Source organism: Trachypithecus francoisi, unplaced genomic scaffold, assembly GCF_009764315.1.
Source record: "Trachypithecus francoisi isolate TF-2019V2 unplaced genomic scaffold, Tfra_2.0 Lachesis_group12, whole genome shotgun sequence".
NCBI lineage: Eukaryota > Metazoa > Chordata > Mammalia > Primates > Cercopithecidae > Trachypithecus > Trachypithecus francoisi.
The window spans coordinates 15,189,837-15,203,657 of record NW_022681457.1 but is presented as its reverse complement, the minus strand read 5'-3'; the positions used below and the strand labels follow the sequence as shown (position 1 = coordinate 15,203,657).

The 13,821-nt window shown below is 42.0% G+C and overlaps 1 long non-coding RNA gene across 1 annotated transcript; it reads left to right on the top strand.

Moving 5' to 3' along the window:
• Positions 1 to 735: 735 nt before the first annotated feature.
• LOC117091927 lies at positions 736 to 8,795 on the top strand. The gene is made up of 3 exons (XR_004440573.1): positions 736 to 822; positions 5,580 to 5,719; positions 8,552 to 8,795. It is a non-coding gene; the product is annotated as an uncharacterized LOC117091927 (long non-coding RNA).
• The last annotated feature ends 5,026 nt before the right edge of the window (positions 8,796 to 13,821 follow it).

Sequence of the window (13,821 nt, the reverse complement as noted above, 5' to 3'; positions counted from 1 at the left end):
TGTTCCAGCGATCCACTTACCAGGGACTGTGATTTTCTTGGTTGCGAAGTTTGTGCCATTCGTGACTGAGTTATAGACCTAGCATAGATAGTCCCCACTATTCTCTAGTGACTTGGGGAATAAAGAGCTCTTGTCCTGTTTGCTGGTTAGTCCCAATCAGCAGCCAAGAATACTGTACTGATGGGTTAGAGCCCACGAGGCAGGAGAGGTTCAGATTTGACCCTGGATAGTAATAGGTGCCTGAAGAATAAGTTGTGGGTTTATCTGGGCCATCTGGAGCAAAGAGAATAAAGGCAGAGGTAATGTTATCAGAGGGTACAAGAAGCTCCTGGTCTGTAGAAGGGGCACAGTGTTCCTTTTTGCCAAGTCACAACCCTGAAGTCCCAGCCAAACTTCCTCTGTATTCACTGAACTGGAGGAGTCTAAGACAGTCACCTGTTTCTCCCATCACAAGCTGTGGAACCAGAGTCTCCTATGACCGGAGAAGCCCCTCCCCTCCTATCCTTGGTCAAGGGTGGGCCTACCCAGGTTTGCCTGGGATAGGAAGTCATGGCCAGTTTGGGGGTCCAGGGGTAAATGTCTTCATACTTGGACCTGAGAGGGACTGAGAGGCCTGGCCTCGGGTTATGTGGATTTGGGCTGGCAGCCTTGGCCATGAAGGAAAAGAGGATACTCATAGAGAACATCCAGGTCACTGGGTCACTGTGGCTGGTACTCACTACATTCTTCACTTGACATTCACAGAGTCCTGTGTCACTCCTTGTGACACTGTGTAGAGCAAGGATCCTGTTGTCATTGGACATCTGCAGCCTGGGACTGACTGTGAGTCTCTGACCATTTATCCACCACATGTAGACTGTGCCATGAGTCTCAGGTTCACAGGTTAAGACCATAGCCTTCTCATCCTCTACGGGGTTGCTGGTGACATAAGACTTGAGCAGATTCGCTGTGCAGATAACAGAGAAGATTCCTCTGTGTGGCACCATTGATTTCTCCATGAGCATTTTCCAATTAGAGTTGACATCTCCCACCTCTCAGCCAATCCAAATCCTTAAAAGCCCACAGCAGGTCCGTGTGTCAAAAGACAGATGCATGATGATCTGAGGGCTCAGAGACCATGGGGCCACCTGCTCTGTGTGGGAGAAGCACAGACTTCTGAAGTGTGAATTGAGCAGCAACACTGGTGAAGCGTGAATTGAGCAGGGTCAAACAACTGGAGTTTGATTAACTTTGTTTAAATTGGTCAGAGTCTAAGAGAGGCAGCAGTGGCTCATGCATCTCCCCACCCGAAGGACCCCACCTTATGACAATGTTGTTATGAATACACAGGTGTGCATGAAACAGGCAGTAAATCAGATAGCACCCATCTGGCCAGCTCCACCTGGTCCTAGGAACCACCAGTATTCCCATTATGTGTATGTTATAGCCTTTTAGGCTACAAAATATAAAATACAACTACAGAATATAAAATATGCTATTGTCAATACAAAATATTGAATATGAAGCTGAATATGTTGTTCTACTTTTTTTTCTCTTGCTAAACTTTGCTGTTTCCATTTTGGAAGTTTCTACTGACACACGCTTAAGCTGGAGATTCTTTCCTCAGCTGTGTGCAGCCTACCAGTAAGCCCTTGGAGGACATTCTTTATTTCTCTTAAAGTGTTTTTAATCTCTAGTATTTCTTTTGGTTCTTTCTTAGAACAGCCATCTCTGCTTAAATCATCCATCTATTCCTGAAAGGTGTCTACTTTTTCCATCATAATCCTTAACCAGAGTTGTTTTAAATTTTCAGTGTGATAATTTCAACATCCCTACCACATTTGTGCCTGGTTCTGATCCTTGCTCTGTCTTGCAAACTGCATTTTCTTTTGCCATAGTCTGTCTTGTATTTTTTTGAAAACCACACATGATGTACTCGGTAAAAGCGGCTTGAGTGAGCAGGCATTCAGTGATATAGTGGTGAGTGTGGGGAGGGAAGGGTTCTGTGGTTCTGGATGAGGTCTGTGTCCTGGGCTGTGAATGTCACAAATGCCTCTCAGGATTTTCTTTCCATTAGGTGGGATACAATGACTTGAGGAGGCTGGAGTTAGATATTTCCCCTCCCCCTGGCCAGTTAAGCTCCCATCAAACCCCAGCTAATTAGGCTGCAGTAAAATAGTTTCTCTTAAGTATAGGTCTTTCCAAGAAGAATATAATTCACTGACAACTTTCCAAGTGGTTTTCTTTCCTTCTTCCTACAAGAAGGATGTGGGGATTCTTTTTGGACCTTGACTGTGAGAACCTGGTAGAGCTCCAGGAGCTAAGAGTCATAAAACTGTCCCCCTCCTCCCAAGACTAATCCATCCACTGGTGTGTTTATCTCTGTGCTGTGTCCACATTGAGCCTCCAGAATTTCCTCAATTACAGTTCAGGTTTTCTGACCCCAGCACTGGTTCCCGCTGGGGTTTCTGTGGCTGTGTTTCTGCTCAGGTATGGTGTGCTGCTCTGTATTTGCCTGTGGGTCTCTCCAATATGTGGGCCATATTAGCACTGAGACCTTGCTTCTCTGAGAAATCTAAACGAGTTGTTGATTTTTGAGTTTGTTCAGCTTTTTACTTGTGGTTAGAACTGAGTGAAAAATTTTAAGCTACTTACATGCCCAACGGAAATTAGAAGTCTCTAGGGCATGACTGGAGGATATGAGCCCCACAGCAGGTTGAGGATAGAGTCATGAGTGAAATGGGTGAAATGAGCCCATGGGCTTTGGAAACTGCAGATCTGTCCTTCTGCCTCTGACGACCCCCTGGTGAGTCAGTGTAGAAAGTGAAACCACCTTGGCAAAGCTTACGATGGTGAGAGAAAGCCAGGTTGGTCGACCCCATCTCACCTCCAGCCTCAGGCTGGCTGTCCTCTCTCATTCCTGGGCATAGGCCAGGGTAACTATGGGAGAAATTTATAGTTTAACTTTGAAGCAAGGATGATAATAGTCCCTCTCTAAAATTAGCTCCCTCCTCATCAAGGGCTGCCTTGTAAATCTTGTCAAGATTTACCAAGGACTACCTTGGTAAGTCTAAGAAAAGACATGGATTATGGGAGGGGCCCAAATTCTGCTAAAATGCAGGCATAGTTTCTATAATCTCTTACTGCTCAGGAGTCATGTGTCCAGAGGTCACAAGATTTGTGACTTTCCTAGTTGCTCCTAGAGATAACAACACTATTGTTGAACCTGAGATTTGTCTTGTGAGATGTTTCTCAGACTTTTGCATTCTGGCAACCAGCTGACCTCATCTAGACTCATGACTAATGACTCATCCAGTCATGTGGCCCCCACTCAGAAGCACGTTCAACAAATACAGACCATTTCCCCTACCTGCATGATTTCATCTCCAGCCAGTCAACAGTATTTATTCCTTAGACCTCTGCCCCTCAAAGTTTTTGAAAAACTCTAACCTCTGAACCATTGGGGAAGCTGATTTGAGTCATAATAAACTTCTGTTCTCCTGTTTGGCAACCTTGGGCTAAGTAGAACTATTCTTTACTACACATCACCTTCTCGATAAATTGGCTTTGCCTGTGAAGAGAGCAAGAGCCTGTCAGGTGATTATAAGAATGGATAGAGGAGTCACTGATTTATTTCTGGTGGCCTGTTTCATGAGCCAGCCTCTCAGAGGGAAAGAGCCCTGGACTGGGACACAGTGAAAGCTCATTCTCTTGGTGACCCAGGGACATTGCCTCATTATGGAGCCTGGTAGGGGTGGCTGCTCTGGCTGACTTTGGGGCATTTGTCATTTCCCAGAAGGCAGGACAGGCCTCAGTGTGAGCAGGAAGGGAAAGGAACAGTCAGCCTTGTTAGAGAGGATGTCTGGGGAAGTCCTCAGGGTGGAGGAAGCTGTGCAGGACAGGGCTTGTCAGCTAGAATGAAAGGGGGATGCACTTTTTTCAGTGAACACCTTTCAGACACCTCACCATCTCTGGCCTCACTGGGTTCTGCCTTTCCTCCTGAGCCCTGAGCCCTGAGCCCTGCTTCCTGGGAGGGTGGGAGGGAGAGAGGGATGAAGGGTGAAGCTGGGATGTGTGCTGTCCAGGTTTCTCCCATCTTTGGAATCTTGACATTGAGGGATCCTAATGTGTTACCACAGAGGAGACCGTGGGAAAAAGCTGTTTCTCAGGGGTGCCTGGTTTATGAAGTGAGGGGAATTCAGACCGGGTTGGACTCATGAACTACAAGGACCCTGTTCCATGTCAGCAACCAGCTCCTCTAGCTCAGTGTTTCTGTGGCTCATTCTCTTGTGTGATTTCTGAGCCCACGCTAGAGTCCTCCTCACAATGCCTGATGGTCTGTGGGGAGACCTAATGGGGGGGTCTTGTGTGCTCACAGAGTGTCCAGGGAACAGGCTTTGTGACTTCCTCTGCTCCAACCCCACAACAAGATCTGGATGGTGGGCTGGGTCAGATAAAGTCAGAATCCATGGGGGAGGGTATGTGTCCTGGCAGTGTTGAGGTTCATGCCTCCAGGTTAGCTCTCAGTCTCTGCAAAGACATTTATGTTGTGCATGTGCTGTTTGCTGGACTGTCTCATGTCCCTAAATTCTTGAACCTGCCTGCAGATAATATCATGAGGGGTCTGCATATAAGTGTATGAGGGCTATCTGATTGGGGGGGTGTGTTTCACATAGTGGGTTTTTTTTTCACCACTTTTCAAAACATTGTGCTTGAGTGTATATATAGAAACACATACATACTTATATTCATTAGATGTGAATATATATAAATTAATATAGATACATATATCTATAAATATACACATATATGTATATACATATACATATACATGTAAACATGTGTATATGTGTATATACATGTGTATATATGTCACATATATACATATATTCACATAGATACACATGTACATATGTGTATATATGTATAAATTCTTAGGGTGGGTGTGTTTTACATAGTGGGGTTTTTTTCACCACTTTTCAAAAAATTGTGCTTGAGTATGTATATAGAAACACATACATACTTATGTTCATTAGATGTGAATATATATAAATTAATATATAGATACATATATAAATATGCACATATGTGTATATGTAGAGACACATATATGTGTATATGTAGATACGTGTATATATACACATGTGTGTATACATACATGCACATATATACATACGTATATATGTATCCACATTCACATATATGTGTATATATGTATAATGTGCCCTTTTAACCACTTCGAGGAGAGAGAGAGAAGAGAGTTTCTTCTAATACCAAATATACAAATCTATGTATACCAAATATACATACATACACATATATACACGTTTATATATGTATATACATGCACATATATGTGTATAGATGTATAATGTGCCATTTTAACCACTTCGGGAAGGAGAGAGAGAGGAGAGAGTTTCTACTAATACCAAATCTCCTGGGTTAAATAAGGGTGGTACTATTTAACCCAGGTTGGGCTTTTGCTAGTTGTGTCAATTCCTGTTGGAAGTGAGCTAGAGAGGTTACATGCTTAACTAATTTAGAGATTTTCTACGTGAAAATAATCTGTGAGCACACTGATAAGTGTTATCCTTTCCTAGGTGAAAAGCTTGGTGAAGGATTTTAAGGACTTCCCATTGACTGAAGGCTGGCAAATGGAGTTTGCCGTTCTCTGACTGCAGCCTTTCTGAGGACTGGAAAGAATACCCTGAGAAGTGGCCTATTTTATTTCTGCAGGAAGGTACTGAGGTTTAATTTATCTTATGGAGTCTTCTTAGATTAGAAGACTTTGAGGTGTGTTGATGCCTTGCCAGTGACTTAGCTGCCTGATCAGTGAACCTATTTCCTTTGGCTACTTCGTCTGTTCCCTTTTTGATGTTCCCTATAATGTACCACTCTTATTTCTGAGGATAATAACCTGTTAATTTCTTGGTGATTATTTTATAGGAGATCCATTAGTGGTAAGAAAATGCCTTTTATTTTAAATGGCAGCATGAGCATGAAGGACTAAAAAAGCATACTTGGAATTGGTGTAAATGTTAACTATGTTTCCCTTGCTTAATTTAAGTGCTCTTGTAAGAACTGTTTGTTTAGCTGATTGGGTACCTGCACCTGAAGAGAGATGTTATTTAGAGTGACTACTGCTTATCCTGCCTTACGTATTGCTTGCTTTACCAGCTGTTTGTTAGCTAAGAGCTCCCTCTAGAGGAAAGTAATTTTGCCACATTAAGTGGGGGTGTAAACAGTTTTTTCCTAGGGTTAAATTGGAGGCTTTTCTGACTAGTAGAGCTATTGTGACAGTGGTTTGGAAGCAGGTGTAAACAATAGGTTAACTGCAAATAAGAGGTTGAGAAAAATATTGGATTAGAATTTTTCTTGAGACACCCCTTATGGTTGTGCTATGGGAAGAGTGGAGGCCTGGATAAGAGAGGAGAAAAGAGAGAGACTGGCTCTAGTGTTTTAGAAGGAGATCTACTTTCCTTCCTATAATTTCCAGAATCACCTGTGTCCCCTGTGCTGTAACGGCAGTTTGCTGCTGGAGCCGGGGGTTTGAGCCCCAGGACCCATCAGTCTTTCTGGACCACTGTGAGACTGGTTCTGAACCCAGTGACCTCCATCTCTGGGAGCAGTTGCATGTCCAGTGGTCTCCACTACAGGCTAGACAGGGTCAAGGTGGCTTCCTCTTGCTGTTTGGACACTAAAATGCCCTAGCTTACCACACCAAGATTGATGGATGCACCTCTGGGATCCTGGACTTTGCAACTCTGCAAAGCTACTAGAGGCTTTATCATTCTCTTGAGCTTTCTCTCTTTCTTCTGGGCCTCCTCCTGGTTCCTATTATAAAAGACTGAAGTGGCTACCCTCAGGAGGTTTTCCAAGGTGCTATCTGCTCCTATAGCTTGCTTCTGTAGGTTCCTTCTAATACTGGGAGCTTTCTGTATAATAAATCGATCTTTCAGAATGGGTTGTCACTTGACTGAATCAGGAGATAAAAAGATGCGTGCTAATAGTGCCCCTCTCAACCTATCCATAAAGGCTGCAGGATTCTCATCTGGCTTTGAGTCTATTATAGACAGTTTAGAGGAATTAAGACGTCTGGCCTTAGTTTTTCTTTTCCATTCATCTGCAGAGCTATTGGGGTTTCAATCAGGGTTGTCAAGAGGTACTGCTTCACTTCCTATTTGGAATGGTGTTTCTGCTATTTCTTCACTTTCCATATCTCCTTTCTTCTCTTTTGGTGTATTATAGGAGATATGTTGCTCATCTCCAAAATTCTCTGCTGGTTTCAGAGCTGCCTGTTTTTCAGCTGCAGTTAGGGTTTGGTTTAGGAGCAGCATAACATCCTTCCATGTGAGGTGAAACATCTGAGTTAAATTCTGGAAAATCTCTATATACCTATCAGGATTGTCTGAAAATTGGCCTAAGTCTTACTCTATTTGCCTAAGGTCCTGTAATGAGAAGGGAAGTTGAAGGGCCCCAAATTAGGCAGATTCTCAGATGGTTCCCCTGAAAGTTGCTTTTCTAATTCTTGGGGATTATTCTCTATAGGCCTGCCTGATATGGCTGTTAAAAAAAACTGGGTTGCTGTTACAGTGCTTGTAAAGGTTTAGTAAAAATGCCCTGTCATTGTGCAAAACAGAATGAGTTGCTTTTCTCTTCAAAGTCCCGAGGTTAAAAGAGTTATAGTGCCTCAGAGTGCACTCCAGAGGGGTGCAAGATGAAGACGCTCTGTTAGCCATGTAAAAAAAGAAGTGAGAATAAAAGTGTCCTTATAGTCCCCCTTCTTTCATTGTGACCCAGAGTAGAGTAGAAGACAGTGGGAGCGTCCCCCCAACTGTTTTCTCTCCTTGGTTCCTAAGTCCTGGCACCACGTTAAATGTGCCACCCTTGGTTGTAGGCATGGCCCTCTAAGCCATGGAACTGGATAAATGAAGTGATGGAATTAGCCACACTTTACCCACAAAACCTTAGCTTATCTGCCTGTGATCTGCCTGGCTTCCTGAAAAATGGATCTCTGAAGAAACTGTAATGGTTGCCTTTGAGCAAGCTTTCTTTAACAGAGGGAATGTGCCAGTTGCCTGCTATTATGGCTCATGCTAAAACATTTACCATTGGAAAAGTGGTACTGGTTAACTCTGTTCTTAAAATGTCCTTACTAATTAAGTACTGTTCTAATCGGAGATAGAATAGGTACCTTAAATTAATGTAGGGACCTAATGGCAGGTTTTCCTGCTGATGGGACAGTATCAGAACTAAAATTTGGCTATGGAAAACATTTTATTCCTAATTGTTGAAAGCAGAGCTTTCCCATTCACAAAAAGGGCTTTTCTATCAGTGCAAAAAGAGAGAATTGGAAAAGTGCAGTGTTATGGCAAAGAACCAACAATGTGCCTCATGAGGAGGATTTCTATCTCCACCAGGTGGCACTGTTGGCTTAGCACACGGTATTTGTGTGCTCAGCAGAGGAAGGATAGAGCGGGGAGGGGAAAGAGAGAGAGAGACAGAGACAGAGACAGAGAGACAGACAACTATTGGGATAGTTATTATGTCATTTACCGATCTTTCCTAACAGATCTGTTTCCCTGAACTGTAAAAGTTTCCACACATTGCATACACAAAAAGAATAGGAGACATAGTGACCGTGGATAGAAAGGAAGAAAAAGATTGCAACAGGATAGCAAATTAGGAGACCCATTACCAACATCTGGATGGGCTGCCAGAGGCTGTGTTCAGTCCAGAAGCCTTTGAATAACAGCAGGGCATGTACTGGCCAGAAATTCTCAGTTGCTCCAGGACGCCCCCAGCTTCCTGTGATGGTAAGGTTCTTTATGAAAGGAAACTGGTTTGAAGAGAACCTTGAAATTAAAGGACAGATTTGAGGTTTGCTCCATACCCACCATTCTGATGTTTCTATCTTCTGTTCTGATCACAATCCCGGATGAGAACTCCCAAATAAAATGCCTCTGTTGTCTGGGAATCCATGGTTCTTTGTCTCACACTGAGAAAGAATTCAGGACATGGAAACACATGAGGAGTGAGTTTAGAAGTAGAAATTTTAACAGACAAAACAGAAGAGAGAGAAAAAAAGCTTCCTCATACTGAGAAAGCAGTCACCCAAGACAGGGTCTCCAATCTGGGACGGAATGCAATTGATTTTGTACAGAGACTTGAGGAGGCAGTGATTGATTTACACAGGATCCAGGGGATTGTTTTGACTGGGTGTGCCATTTACATAGCCCGAGAAAAGACTGGCCCTCCCACCCTAATCTTTTATTATGCAAATGTGGCTTTTACCTGGTGGTCACCATGACACCTGCACATGTAGTGACAAGGAAAAAAGAGTGGGAACCGCCATTTTAGGTATACCTGGCTCTTAGCTACCTGCATTTACATATGCATATCTATGCTTGCAGCCTGATTATTCAGTTTGTTTTCTGTTAGAAATGGTCTGGGGGCTGCTTTTTATTAAAGGAAAATTCTACCAAGAATTCTTTTACCCTTTCTAGCTGTCTAAAAATAATTTCTCATTAACTCCTGTATTAGGATCCCTTTAGGAAAACAGAAAAGATGACACAGACTCTCCTTTAGGGGAGTAACCATAGTTTTTTTTTTCTCATGTAACCCCAAGAGTTGCAAGTGAATGGATTTCTCTCAGGTCTAAAAGTCTACTGTTTTCTCCATTGTGTTACCTGACCTCTTTGCCTTCTACATTACTTTGTACTGTAAAAATATTTGACCTTGTGTGTGTAATGGTCGCTGGGTCAGTAGTAAAAGCTATGGTTTTGAAGGCGACTAACAGTAGTTATAATAAATTATTCTAGCTTCAGAGGGCTACTCATTTCTTTGTATGTTTAGATGCAAAAGACACAGTTTAAACAATTAGGGAAATGTCTTTGTAGCAAAGTACTCTGTGGAAGTTTTGCACAGTATGGTCCCCATTGCATTTTCCTCTTCTTGGGGACCTGAGATTCAGTGAAATTCTTGATTTTTAATGTCTAAATGTTGTCCCTTCCAACTAGTTCTCTTTTTTACATATTTAAATGATTAGAATCTAAAAATTGCAAAGACTTTGTTGGCCCTCTTCCTTAATGGGCTCTATCTTGAGCTCAGTGATTCAGTTGAAGAACAGAGACCAAATTAAAAGCTACATCTCTAAATAAAATTGGCCTCCTTATAAAGTCCCATGGTAAATTTCTATTATTTTTGTGTTACCTTGGCATCTATTTTTAATCTTCCTTGAACACACCCAATTTTTTCTTGAAAGAGCTTAAGTTCTCTTTCTCTCTTTGCTTCGAGATGTAAATGTACTACCTATTTTCTCTAAAACTCGGTAAAGTCTTCCTCAGATAAATGTTAACCTTTACCATTTACAAGAAAGCAATTTAAATCCAACTATCCTTTAAAATGGTGGGTTTTACTGATCTCATGCCTGAAGTCTTAAAATCAAAACTCTAAAATCTTTTTGTCTCTCTCCATCTTTATGTGAACATGTATATATGTTTCATCACATATATGTATATGTCACACATGTTTATATACTGTTTACACATAGTGTCAAATTAATGTAAAAATAAATGAGTACTCATAAATTAAGTGAGCAAGCCCAAATGCTTTTCTATACATGTGATTTTAGTACCCTTTGGTGAATATAGATAGTTTTAAAATTGTTGGTAAAATAAAGTAGAAATGTGTTCATAATTTAATTTATACATTTTTGCCTAGGTCTGTGGGCCAGCAGGTTTATATTGTCTTTACTAGATGTTTTAAGGTCAACAAACAGTTGTTTCTGTGTATATACATTTGCTTAATTTGTCTGTGAGCTTATGTCTTTATATTTGAACCTTTAAATTCTGAGTTCTAGATGAGAGACCATAGCAAGAACTGGGGACAAAATCCATCCCAACCCCAAGTTGTGCCTTTTGGCCATACTGAGAGAGATGAGATTCTCCAGGCATTTTCTTCATAGCCCTGTTCATTGTCTTGGACTTTACATGTGGTACATAGTTAGAATGGTTTACTCCCTAGTTTTTTTTCTACTGAAAATAAGGCTGTATAAGTCTGTTTTTACATTGCTACAGACAAATATATGAATCTGAATCATTTATAAAGAAAAAAGGCTGAATGGTCTCATGATTCAGCAGGCTGTACAGTAAGCATGATTCTGGCATCTGCTGAGCTTTTGAGGAGGCCTCAGAAAACTTACAATCCTGGTGAAAGCCAATGGTGGAGGAAGACATCTTATATAATGGGAGCTGAAGGAAGAGAGCAAGGATTGCACACTGGTAAATAACCAGATAAACACTCACTATTGCTACAACAGCACCAAGGAGAGTGGTGTTAAAATATGAGAAACCACCTCCATGATCCAATCACTTCCAACCAGGCTCCACCTCCAACTTTGGAGATTATAATTGGACATGAGATTTGTGTAGGGGCATAGGTCCAAAAAGATATTATTCTCTCTATGGTCCCTCCCAAATCTCATGTCTTTCTCACATTTAATAATATAATAATGGCTTCCCAACAGTCTCTAGAGTCTTAACTCATTCCAGCATTAACTCAAAAGTCCAAAATAGCAAGTTTCACCTGAGACGAGGCAAGTTCCTTTTACCTATGAGCCTGTAAATTCAAAAACAAGTTAGTTACTTTCAAGACACAATGGAGGTGTAGGCATTGAGTAAATACTCCAATTCCAAAGGGAAGAAATAGGCCAAAGGAAATAGGATACATACCCCACGAAGTCTGAAATCTTGCAGCACAGTCTAAAACTTAAAGCTCCAAAATAATCTCCTTTGACCCCATATCTCATATTCAGGGAACACTGATGTAAGGTTTAGGCTTCCAAGGTTCTGGGCATCACAAGAACATTCCAAGAGAGTCACAAAAGAATTTTAGTGTGGCTTTTTTATGCTAAACAGCATGTTAGACTGAATAAGTCACTGAAGAGAAAAAAAGTCAAAGGAGAAGATGGGCTTCCATCATTTGTAGGTTAATGATGTCTTCCTGATCACACATTTATTTGAGTTTTTGTAATTTCAGCTAAACTGAGACCCTCTGGTATTTGTTGATGGCTGCCCACAAAACATTTTTAAAACTTTTGTAGAATTCACCACACTAAATTGTAGAATTTAAAAGCTTTTGTAGAATTCACCACACCAGAGAGACTACTACTAGGAGGATAACACCAAAAGTTTGGAGTATGCACTTTAGGCAAGATGCAAACCAACTAAAATAGAAAATATCAAAGAATGAGACAGAAAGTCTAGCCATTTTAACCTAGCAACATGTTAGTTAACTTTTGCGACTGAGTCTTTATAATACTCAATGTATGTATGTATGTGCAACAATCAGTGTCAGAAACTGCACAGACTTCTCCCTGTTCAGCTGGTAGGGAACAATTTTATTGTCTAGCAGTCTATGGCTCATTAAATTAAAACAGGGAATGAGAACAAGTGAGTCTGAAAATGTACCTTTAAAAGGGACTACTGGCCGGGCGCGGTGGCTCAAGCCTGTAATCCCAGCACTGTCTGTTACCTTCTTTAAGTCATTTAAGGGGTAAAGAAAGGCAGACCCTTGCTGCTAGCATAGGGGATAATCCATTTTTTTCTGGGGACACGGGGCTTTGGTTGTTAACTTACATTATTAAAAGTTGACAAACCCAATCCTCATCTGAACCAAATTTTGGCCAAAAAATGGCAGGTTTTAAGACTGGCTCTTGGGTCCAGAGGAAGCAGCAATATTTAATCATCTGTTGTTTTCTCTTATGTTTAGTCTGCTCATCCTCTTTCCAATATTTTAGCATGAGTCCTAAGGGACTATCAGGAGGAATTTGGTCACTCTCCCCTCCCTTGTTGCCTGGTCTACTTCCTGTCCCAGTCCTACTGGAAGCATTTCCCATGTTGAATCCCAAATAGGTCCAATCCCTCATGCTAGGGATGTTTTGCCTATTCCTTTCCTGTGATGGCTGAATCCCCCAGATACGGGGGATATGTCTCGTCTGTCCCGCCCTTAAAGGCTTGCTAAAGGCTTAATCTGTCACACCAGAGGTGTTTCACCGATTCTCTTTCCCAGGGAGGTTAACCTTCCTCCCTTTCCCGTTTGGAGGTTCCTTACACTCTTCCCGTTTATGTCCACACACTGCCTGGACACAGCAACAGGCTGATAATAGAGCATACACATTCAGCCTCCCAAAAGCTGACCACCAAGGAAGTACTTTGCCGCCCTCTTGTGGCTCTTCCTACCTTGGCCCATGCATGGAGTCGCTTGGTTACCATGGTCCTACAAACCTCTCTCTTTCCCTGCATTGTTGAGAATCCAAGTATATCCCTCGCACCGGTAGGTCCCGGCTGTCCTCCTGGGGCGGCCACCAAGGGCGGTAGAGCGGCTCCCCATGAGAGAGGGCCAAAGACTGTCCCAGAGGCGAATGTTAATCTCGCTGGGGCCTCCAAATTGTTGGGGATGGGTGCTCGGTGTCATAAAGATCAACACTGAGACAGAGGATCTCCCAGAAAGGTTACTTTCTGCAGAAAGGGTGCCGCTTGCTAGAAGTCTTGCCATGAAGGCACACAGGAACAAAGGAGACAGGGTCATTTATAACCTGATGCATCCACCCTACTGCTGTGTCCAGCTTCCATTGGCTGGAACAGGACCTCACAATTTGTACTTGACTCAAACTACTACAAAACAAATACAGCAAAAATCAAAAAACCCAACTTTAAAAGGAGACAAAAGACTAAAATACTTCTCCAAGGAAGATGCACACATGGCCAATGAGGACATGCAAGGATTCTCAACATCACTAATACTTAGATATGCAAATCAAAACCACAGTAATACACCACC